General features: G+C 40.2%; 1 pseudogene; it reads left to right on the forward strand.

Moving 5' to 3' along the window:
- The first annotated feature begins 3293 nt into the window (after positions 1–3293).
- LOC134385451 (U2 spliceosomal RNA) lies at positions 3294–3444 on the forward strand (annotated as a pseudogene).
- The last annotated feature ends 7699 nt before the right edge of the window (positions 3445–11143 follow it).

The following is an 11143-nucleotide window of genomic DNA, read 5'->3' on the forward strand; positions in this document are numbered from 1 at the left end:
CTTGTACAAAGTGATAATTGGAGTTAAGCTATAATCGTATCTTTCTTAACATGACAACATAATTCTGCTCTCTCTAGACCAGTAATTTCCTTCTGTTGCACAGGCCAGGATCTGGTGATTTAAAGAGAAGCAATGGAGGTGGATTTAATGCAGCAGTCTCAACTCCCCCAGAGGACCCTAGACAACATCTGGAGGCATTTTGGTCATCACGATGGGTGGGTGGGAGATGTGTGTGCTGCTGACACCTAGTAAGTAGAAGCCAGGGATGCTGCTAAACATGCTATAATGCATAGGGCAGCCCCCCACAACAAAAGATTGAGTGGCCCAAACTGTCAATGGTGTCAAGGTGGAGAAACCCCAGCCTAACAAAACCCTTAGGTGTTAGCCTCTGGGGTGGGCCTTTGCCCCTTCTAATTATTCTTCTAATTATTACTTCTAATATGGTATTTTAGTGCCATATTAATATTTTTTTCTATGCTTGGACTGCTATTGTACATTCTCAACCAATGGGAGCTAGCCTGGCAGACTCTACAGAAACCTTTGGTCAATAAGTTAGCTCACCCTTCTCCAACGACCTCAGCTGATGAGCATTCTACCATGTTATCCTGAATGTTCTCCACTGTGCCCTTTCTTTGGGTCATTCATTTTGTGCAGTTTTCACCCACAATGATTTACAAAAGACATGCACATGATTGTTCTAGACGTGCCACAGAGAAACAAAGGAATATAATCATGCTGATTTGATAAAACGAGAGCTTTATAACTGTCCCTTGCACCTTCAATGGGAAGAATCAGGAGGCAATTGGGAATGGGTAGAAGTCCGTAAATATCACTTCAGCCTGAGAGGTTTGATTAACAATCATATGAACGGGAGTTGCAAAAATGACCAGAGGTATGTCACGGCTTTGAAGGATTTTTTTTTTTAAATGGAAGCTCAATTGCCAATGTACCATACTGGATGTATCTCCGAAGATACTAAGTTAGAATCATTCGACATGAAGTCAATTTCAGTTAATGCTCCCATTTTCATAAATGCATCCTGCAAGCTAATACTAAACAGGGGATTCATTTACGGATAATAAAAGCTATCAGAGATCAGAGAAAGAAAAAAATGGATGCAGATGGCTGAGATAAATGTCACCTCTGTACTCTTCATCCACATGTATGTGCTCCCTCTATCAATACACTGAATTTTGGTTTTTTGTGTTCTTATTTCTATTCACTAGAGAGTGAGCTCTTGGAGAGGGTTCCTTGAGCTCTTTGTTCAACATTGTCTTATTGGTGTCTAGTTCAATGAGGCATATATAAGCCCTCAGTGAATTCTGTTTAGCTGAATTGAGTTGGACCAGTATCATAAGGGAAGGCATCTTGAAGAAGATGGAAATTTAGCTGGACTTTAAAGGATGTGTGGTATGTCTCGCATCAGTTAAATCTGCAGACTCTGTCCAGGGGACGCAGCCTAGTTCAAGGTCTTAGCCTCAGGGTGAGGCTCTCCCACCATCAGGGATGAGGAAGGCAAGAACAAAACTGAAAAAATTTATGGCCTGTGTAGTTTAGGATTCTGTAATCCACAGAAGTCCCAATGCAGCTATGTTCAATGTTGTATCTGAAATCACCATCAGATAGCAAGCACATCAAAGGAAAAACTTTCTCTACTCACAACACTTCTGACACCAAATGTGTGGGTTTTCTACACCAAGCAATTCTCCAGTTCTCAGCAGGAACCAACTAGATGTCCTTCAATTTAATTAAATTCTAATACTAACTTCCCAGAATCAGTGCAGACCCCACAGACTAAGGGGTCGCTTTCAGATGACTGCTCCCACTTCAGAAGGCAATGGCAAATTCCAGGCCTCTGGTATTCATGACCAACCAGCTATAAATTGGAGGTGCCCAGAACTCCTTCCTTGGGCTCAATAATTGCTAGAATGGCTCATAGAACTCAGGGTAACATTTTATTGAACAGCCAATGGAAGATATGCGTAAGGCAAGGTACAGGGAAAGGGGCACAGAACTTTCCATGCCCTCTCTGGGTGTGTCACCCTCCCAGCATCTCCATGTGTTCACCAACCCAGAAGCTCTCCGAACCCTATCATTTAAGGTCTTTATGGAGGCTTCATTACATAGGCATAATTGATTAAGTCACTGGCCACTGGTGATTAACTCAATCTCCAGCCCCTCTCTTCTCCAGGAGGTTGGGGGGTGGGGCTGAAAGTTGCAACCCTCTAATTACAGGGTTGGTTCCTCTGGCAATCAGAACCCATTCTCCCAAGAGTCACCTTATTAGCACAAACTCACATATGGTTGAAAGAGGCCTATCACACATAACAAAAGATGCTCTTCTCACCCTATCACTCAAATAATTTCCAGAGTTTTAGGAGCTCTGTGCCAGGAAACAGGAGCAAAGACTAGATATTTATGTCAAACACATCCATTATCTCATAAAGTTGAACATTTGCTTACCCTATAACCCAGAATCCCATGCCTAGGTGTATATAGGAAATATATAGAAAAATTCAGAGTCAATTCAGATGTCCACCAACATAAAAATGGACAAATTGTGCTATTTTCACAGAATGGAATACTACATAACAGCAAAAAAATGAATGTTCCATAACTACAATATAGCAACGTAGGAGAATATCAGGAATATAACATTAAGTGAGAAAATCAAGTCCCAGAAGACACCAAATAGTATGATATCCTTTATACAATGTTTAAAAACAAGTAAAATAAAGGAGTATGTTGTTAGGCATTCACACATACATATGATACAAAAAAAAAAAAAAGCACAGAAATGGAAATACGAAGGTCAGGGTAGTTGTTACCTCTGAGGGGCTGACTAGGGAGATGATGAGGAGGAGTAAATGGTTACATAAAAGTTATTAGTAATTTTTTTTAGTTTCTCTGATAGGCACTTAGGGTTCCTTTAAAATAGTATATATTCCCCCCCAAAACTCATGTGGAAATCTGATCCCCAGTGTGGCAGTGTTTGCAGCTGTTTGGGTCATGGGGGCAAATCCCTCCCTCATGAATGGATTCATGCTCTCCCTAGGTGAGTTCTAACTTTACTAGTTCCCAGGAGAGCTGTTTATAGGACCCTGGCATCTTCTCTCCCTCTCTCTCTCTCCTCCCTGCTCTATCTCTCCTTGTCTCTGTTCCTCTCTCTCTCCCGCCATATGATCTGCTTGTACCCACCAGCTGCCTGCTGCTTTCCACCACGAGTAGAAGCAACCTGAGGCCTGCACCAGAATCGTGAGCCAAATAAACCTCTTTATAAATTACCCAGTCTCATCGCTTCTCGGCCTTTTGGCTAAGATCAAGTGTAGTATAAATTACCCAGTCTCAGGTATTCTGTTATACCAACACAAAAATGGACTAGTACATACACTGTATTATATATATGCAATATATACTAAGTATATATTATTATATATATGCAACATATACTATGTGTATATATTGCATATATATATGTACTGTGTATATATATAGGGAATATATATATATGTTTATGAAAAAATTTGTATTTATCTTTTAATTCATATGAGGACTTCAAAAAGTTCATGGAAAAATAGAATTAAAATATGAACCTTTCCATGAATGCTTTAAAGTACGTTTCTCTAGATTATCTTCGAATCCCTTTATGTTTTCTGCCTTTACCTTCTCTTAGAGGTAATAGTGATGTCGGAGGTAGAGTCCCGGAGGCCCAACCGCTGGCCTCAGCCCACCCAGTCCTCTTACCAGGTTCTTGACTCCACCACAGGAAAGAATTCAAGGGCAGAGTCACAGTAGAAAGTGAGAACAAGTTTAATAAAATGATAAGAAATACATTTTCAATACAGGTTCCATGGAGAGAGTGCAGCATCCTTCAGAGACTGAGCAGGGCCCACACAAGTTTAACACAAAAGTAAGTTCGGTACAGGCATCAAGCCTAACACAAAAGCAAGAAAAACATACTTAAAGTTCAGTACAGAGTGCAGGCTGGCTCAAGAGAATGAGCAGGGGCTTACTGAAAGTAAGTTAGATACAAAGGAAAATATACACATCTCAGCCAGCAAAGCGCACATCACCACCAGGAAAGTGAGCAGCAACTCCCCTGCCTTTGGCTAGGATTCAACTTTTATAATTTTTCTATCTAGTGAATGTTCAGTTAAGGGGGTGGTTCCCACTTGCCTGCACCAGAATGTTCTGTGCTCTCTATTGAGCATGCCCAGCCACTGGATTGCATAAACCAGCCTTCTGTTGTCTCATTTTCCTCATGTTGGTGCTAAGAATAGGTCTAACTAACTGGTAAGTTACTTTCCTCTGGGGGAGATCTCAGAGGAGGTGGCCTGAGACCTCAGGGAGTGGCTGGAAACCCGAGCACAGGAAAACTGAGCACATCCTGTATCAATAGGAAGCCAAGTTTATTACCTACAATGTGGAGTAGTTTTTTCCTTTATTGGTTCTCAAGAAACCATACCAACTTATTAAAGACTATCCCCAGTATCCTTCTAGTATTGCTCAATTTGGTGAAACTTTGTTTGTTTACTTTAAAGTCACAACTGTATTTTATACATTTTCCCCAGCCTTAACAAGACCAGACAAGATAGCTAATCTTTTCAGTCCTGAAGCACCTTCATTTAATTTTACATTTATGTGCAAGGTACTGTGCAAGGTGCTGTAAGGAAAAAAGAAGATAAATTTAACATGACATAACATCTCAGCTCTCAAAGAGTTCATAATCTACTGGAAAGGCAGACAAGTACACCAATAATACGGAGAAGTACATGTTAGTTGTCTTCCTTCTGAAATTTTCTAATTCTATTACATCCCTGAGATGTGGCAATCCCAGACATATCTCAGACACAAATGTATTATTATTTTAGGTAAGCATAGTATGGATTTCTTCTTCTCAAAACTCTTCTTGATGATGATGAACAATTTATTGGACTTTTTACATAGATCAGTAGTTCTCAAACATGTTGCTCTTAGAACCCCTCTATACTTTAAAACTTATTGAGGACCTCAAAGACCTTATGTTCATATGCGTTTTATCTGTTGACAGTTTCCATATTAGAAATTAAAACTGAGAAACATTTAAAATACTTATTAACTCACTTAAAATAACAATTATAAACCTATTATTACACATTAGCATGAATAAATTATTTTTATGGGAATAACTTTCTTTCAAAATGAAAGAACTAAGAAGAGTGGCATTGTTTTATAGTTTTGCAAATATTTTTAATGTCTAATTTAATAGAAGACAACTGGACTCTCATATCAACTTCTGTATGCAATCTACTGCAATATGTTGTTTCAGTGGGAGTTTATAAAGAAAATCTGGCCTCACACAGATATGTAGTTGGAAAAGGGACGAACATTTTAAGAGCCTTTTCAGATATTGTAAGTATTCTTCTTTGATGCTATATCAATACTCAATAAGAGGTAGTTTCTTAAAGACTTGTTGCAATATAGAATCTGAAACCATACCCATAAGTATTTCTTACTCTCTTACATTAAAATCCATTGGTACTTTTTGTACTTTGAATGGATCTTTTACCATGTATTGGTCATTTTGAAAATATTGATTCAGAAAGTTATGCAGATCTTTTCAAATGTTGATACCATTACATTATATACAATATTTAAAAATCACATTTGTTAATGTCACCACCAATATCATTAGAAAAATCTCTACTTACTGGGAAGCTGTCAAGCTCATGATGATGGATACAAGTTTTCCAAAAGTCTAATTTTCATTGGAAAGCTTGAATTTTATCATTGGCAATAATTATTATCACATGTGTTCCTTGAAGTACCAGACTCACTCTGTTTACTTTTGAAAAAATGTCTGTGGAATACCCGACCCTGAATAATCACAGTTTTTCAGTTATTTTTTTCAATTAGAAACAGTGCTTCACGAAAAGAGCAGCTAATTCAGCTCAGAACTCAAATGATCACACACTTTCCCTGAAGATAGCCATCATATTTCAGCAAGGAACAGAAGAATTTTCTTCCCACTTTATCACACAAGATATTTAAACGATGTATGCATGCGTTCAAAATGGAATACAGTTAATATTTATTTACTACTCTAGATCTGAAGTCTAGCCTGCCCACTTTATCATCTTTCTGTTTCTTTTCAGGAAATTTTTTTCACAGTGAGTGCCTGATGGTGAAATATATAATTTGGTGCCACTGCCTTACATTGTGCTAAGGAGCCAGCAGCTTTTTCTCCCACTGCTTTGTACCATCAATGCAAATCTCAACCCAGATAAAAAGGCCAATAACCTCTTAGTATTGTGATAAAAATAGCTTTGAATTTGAAAGGATCATGGGAGCTCCCAGGAATCTAAGACCACACTTTGAGAATTGTTGGACCAGAGCATTCTTGAAGCCCAACTTGACACTACCCTGAGAAATCCCAATATTTATGAATTTCCGAAGAGAAGGCCCAATTTATCTTTCTAAAGTTCCTAAACTGTTTCTAAATCAGTTCTCTATCCATAATAAAATAATCCCTCAATTTCGGGTCAATCATTTTAGTATTTTTGATCAAATGTTTTTTAAAAGTTTAAGTACATTAAATTACATGTTTCTTTATTTCTTTATACATCTGTGAAAAGAAGCATCTAACTTGCTCCCTCAAGCTCTTTTACAAAGGCACTAATTCCATCCGTGAGCATGAAGCCCTCACAGCCCAATCACTTCCTAAAGGCTCTTCCTCTTAATTTTGTTGCACTGGGGATTAAGTTTCAACATGAATTTTGGAGGATCACAAACATTCAAACCATAGCCGATGTTCTACCAGCATGCACCTGGAAGTGGAGATGATGATGATAATATAGGAGCTCAGAGAAAAGAGCGCTCAATGGGGTCTGGTGTGATTGGGGAAGTTTCACAAAGAAGATATTACATGGGTGGGGCCTTGAAGAACATGTAGGGTGGCATGATGCAAGCAAGGGCACGAAGGGAAAAATCAGCTTGGGAGTGCCAGGGAAAAAGGTAATTCCTTTAACTGAAACAGAGGCTTCAGTGGAGGAAAATCATTGGAAATAATGATGGAGAAGTAAATAGACTACAGAGGCTCTTAAATGTGGGTTGAAGAAAATGGATCTGATTCTGTAGGCAAAGTTTTGAGTAGAGGAGTAACTTGTGAAAAGTGATCTTTGGGATGGTTATTCTGGTGCTCTGGCATAGGGTGAATGTGGTAAACAGGAGGGGGTTGAGGGCGGTGGATTCTCGGTATGATGCCCAGTTTAAAGGCTGTGGCTCTCATCCAGCCTAAGGAAACAGGGGCATGGGGCAGGGACAGAAGGGATAGACAATAATGATCTGAGAGACATTAACAGGAAGAATCTACAGGTCTGGGTGATTCAATATGAAGTTACAGTGCTCTTCCCAGACAAAAAAAGGCCTCTATGCCTTGCCCAGCAGCACAAGGTAGAAAAACTTGGTTCAGTTACAACTTAGAAGGCGAGAGGGAAGGAACAAAATTACCTGCTAGAATCACAGGGTGAAGTTTAAGAGGTGTGTATGTTGGGATCTGCTTCACCCTAGTCCTGCCTCCTTAAAATTTTTCTTCCCTGCTGGTACCAACCATCCCCTTCCCAGTGAACAAAAGGAGATACGGAGATTTACAGCACAGTCTCCCTGCTGGAGTTCCATCGGACATGCGCTGTTGGTTTTCACTCACGATGTGTGAATTTCTCATGGAGCTAAAGGCATTCATTTTAAAGGAATGCTCTGCTCTCTGTTCTGAAATTGTCCTTTATTCTTCTTTGGTATTGAAATGTCTTCCTTTTATTGTAAAGTTTACATTCAAGAAAAGTAATTTTTTAAATGTTCATATTTAGGAAAATATTTGTCTGGAAAGATTACAAAGGTAAGAAATACCAAATACCAAATGTTGAGGATACACGGTCAGGAGCCCTGTGAACTGCTAGCGGAAATATGAACTAGCACAGTCATTTTTTGAGTCATCTCACAGTATTCAGTCTCTTTATTTATCTCACACATACTTACTTCGCTCATGCTATTTGCTATCTCTGTTCTGGGTGATACAGCAAGGGACAAGAAAATATCCCTCTCTTCATGGAGCTTACATTCGGAAGGCCTACCATGAACAAATAAATACAATGTCAGGTAGTGACAAGTCCTATGAAGAGAAATAAAGCAAAATACAGAGCCAGAGAATGGCAGTGAGGAGATGCTATTTTAGGTAGCATGGTTAGTGACGTTCTGTCTGAGGAGGTGATATCTGAGTGAAATGAGGAAATGAAACTTGCAAAGATCTGGGAGTAGAATAAGAAATCTCTCAGGTAGAGAGAATGGCAAGTGAGGCCCTGGAGCAAGACTAAGCATGGAATGTTCTAGAAACTGCTATAAACACATTGTGGCTAGACCAGAGTGAGTGAGGGAGAAAGTCATAGGAAATGAGGTCAAAAATCAGGCAAAGGCCCAATCTGTAGAGCCTTATAGACTATGGGAAGGTGTTTGGACTTTATTCTGAGTGCACCTTGTGGGGATTTTGAGGGACAGTAACACAATATGATTTACATTTGAAAAGTATCTTTGTAGCTATTGGGTGAAGAAATAACTGTAAGGAGAGATATATGTAGAAGGTAGAGTAGTCAGGACTTGCCAATGGATTAGATCTGGGTTTTGGAATGAGTATACCTTTAACTCATGACCATAAACCTGCAGTCCCACTCCCAGGTATACACCCCATAGAAACACTTCAGTGGCTCTATAGGGGAGCATTATACCCCTGTCAGCACTAACTTACACGAAAACTCCTCTGTGCCAGGCCCTGTTCTAAGCACATTACATATATTAATTCATTCAGCCCTTATATTAGGTGCTAAGAAGTTCATTGTGGGCATTGTGCTAGCTGAGGTTTGAGCAGCAACCAGGGTGATACGAAAGTGAACAAGTGTGGTGTAGTGGACGCCCACTGTGGAATACGGGGGCAGTCAAAAGCAGTAAACAAGATGCATGTAGTAGAACATGAATGAATCAGACACATGGGATTAATTACAAAAAGTAAAAGAGAACGCAATACCATTTATGTAAATTAATAACTCTAAATATATTCAAGGTTACTTCAAAGAAGTTTGTGGAAAAATAGAATTGAAAGATAATATGAATCTTCCATGAACTTTTTGATGTAAACGTCATACAGTGGGTGCTTATGTGGAGGGGAGCGGTGTGTGGCTGAAGGTAAAAGAAATAAGAAAACAAGAGAGGTGACTTGTGAAGACTAGTGATGACAGTCTGCATGAGCAGCGCCTTGAATCCCTGACAAACAGAGAGAGAGACAAGAGAACAGATTTTGCAGAGAGACAGATATCTGTTCAAATCCCAGTTCTATCACCTCACTTTCCTCATATGTAAAAGGGGATAATAATAATCCTTCCTCACAGGGTCCTTGTGAGGATGAAACGAAGTAATATCTGTGAAGCACTTGGCATGGTGCCTGCTGCATACTAAGGCACTCACTGAAAGTGAGCTGGTGTAGTTATTGTCAGCAAGACAGCCTTATCCCATTATCATCATCATCACTGAGAATGTTTTATTCACCAGAATTCCTATTAAATGACGGCATATCTTGTCCAGAAGTTATGTCATCATAGGCTTCAAAGAACTGCTCAACTTACAGGTGATGATTGCTAAATTTCTCTGCATAGTAAAGGAGTGAAGAATTAGAAATTTTGGTGGGAAAAGTCCTAGATGGAGAAAAAGATTGAATGTCGGGAAAATTCAGAGACAGCTTAGAATAAAGAAATGTTGGGTGGGAGATTTTTCAAGTCAGATTCTGAGCACTGTATGATATGAACCCTACTAATGATTCCAGAGATTTCCAGGGAAGACTATACAGCTCACAAATGCTTTTATGTTTTGGTGGCTGGACAATATGGGGATCCGAACCCTTGAGCTTGGTGTTAGCACCACACTCTAACCTTAGCTCACAAGTATTTGATGTAGTCAGGTTTCTTCTGGAATCCAGTAAAGGGGCTAAGATCTGTGTGCTGGGTAATGAGAAGCCAAAATAGACAGCTTGGGTAGACTAAGAGGACAGCTGATAGCTATGTTACGTTCTCATCATAGAGGTGGTGGCCTGGTGCAGAAGGCAGGCCTCTGGGGTTGGCTGAGGATGATGGGGGGAGCCCCACACTGGCCCTGAGATGAGGAGTCAGGCAGGGAGTGGGTAAGCGCAGGAGCGTTGCCCAGCCCGGGCACTTGCAAAGCAGGCAGTCGATCGTTTCCGCTTCCGGTGTCTAGTTCTCTCCCTCCCCGACTCCTGGACACCTTGTCAAATACCTCCCTACTTTTCAGGCCTATATGACACTATCTCTCTTTTATCAAAACCTGCTCTCAAAACAGGATCTGAAGTAGCCAGCATAATTTAAATAACCAGCCACATTTCCTAAGAGGCATTTTCATTTTTAACAGGGATTAGCACATTAAGCTAAAATATGAGGAAATTCTGAGTGGGCATCAGCAAGAGGGGAAGACACTATCTGAAGAGCTGACAGTGTCTGATAATTGATCTTATTCCAGCCAGAGTTTCAAGGGAATGAGGTGCCCTGGTTCTAAACAGCCACAGGTGAGGACAGGATAGAGTCCAAGGAGTCATACTATCAGGTTGGAAAATTCATTAAGTATTTACATGTGAATTCAGGTTCCCCATTGCTCAGGTATAGTCACATGGCTCAGAGAGCACAAGAAGGAGAGCTGGTAGGTTGGATCTGAAAAGCTTCTGAGGGGTTGATGCAGTGACTTCTCTGCTGCAGGTCAGGAGTCCCAGACCTGGGGTGTGGCGGGGAAGGGATTGCAGGTACAGGTGGAAGGACGGAAGAAAGGAACGAGGAAGTGGAGGTGCCACAGGGTGAGATCATTGAGGCAGATAGAAAAATAAGAGTTTTCTAATTTTTGAGAGTTTAGGTTTCAGGAAGGGAGGGAGAGGAAATATATTACATTTCTACCCTTGACTGGAGAACTACACCACAGAGACACGGGAGGGTGGTTGGTGAGTCATGTCATTCTGTCTACTCATCTGTGGGAGGATGTGAGGTCTGCATGCAGGGAACCCAACATTGATCTCACTAGGCCTCATGTCAATGTCTGTCATTAGGGACTGAGCAGAAATAAG

Source organism: Cynocephalus volans, chromosome 8, assembly GCF_027409185.1.
Source record: "Cynocephalus volans isolate mCynVol1 chromosome 8, mCynVol1.pri, whole genome shotgun sequence".
In the NCBI taxonomy this organism is placed as follows: domain Eukaryota; kingdom Metazoa; phylum Chordata; class Mammalia; order Dermoptera; family Cynocephalidae; genus Cynocephalus; species Cynocephalus volans.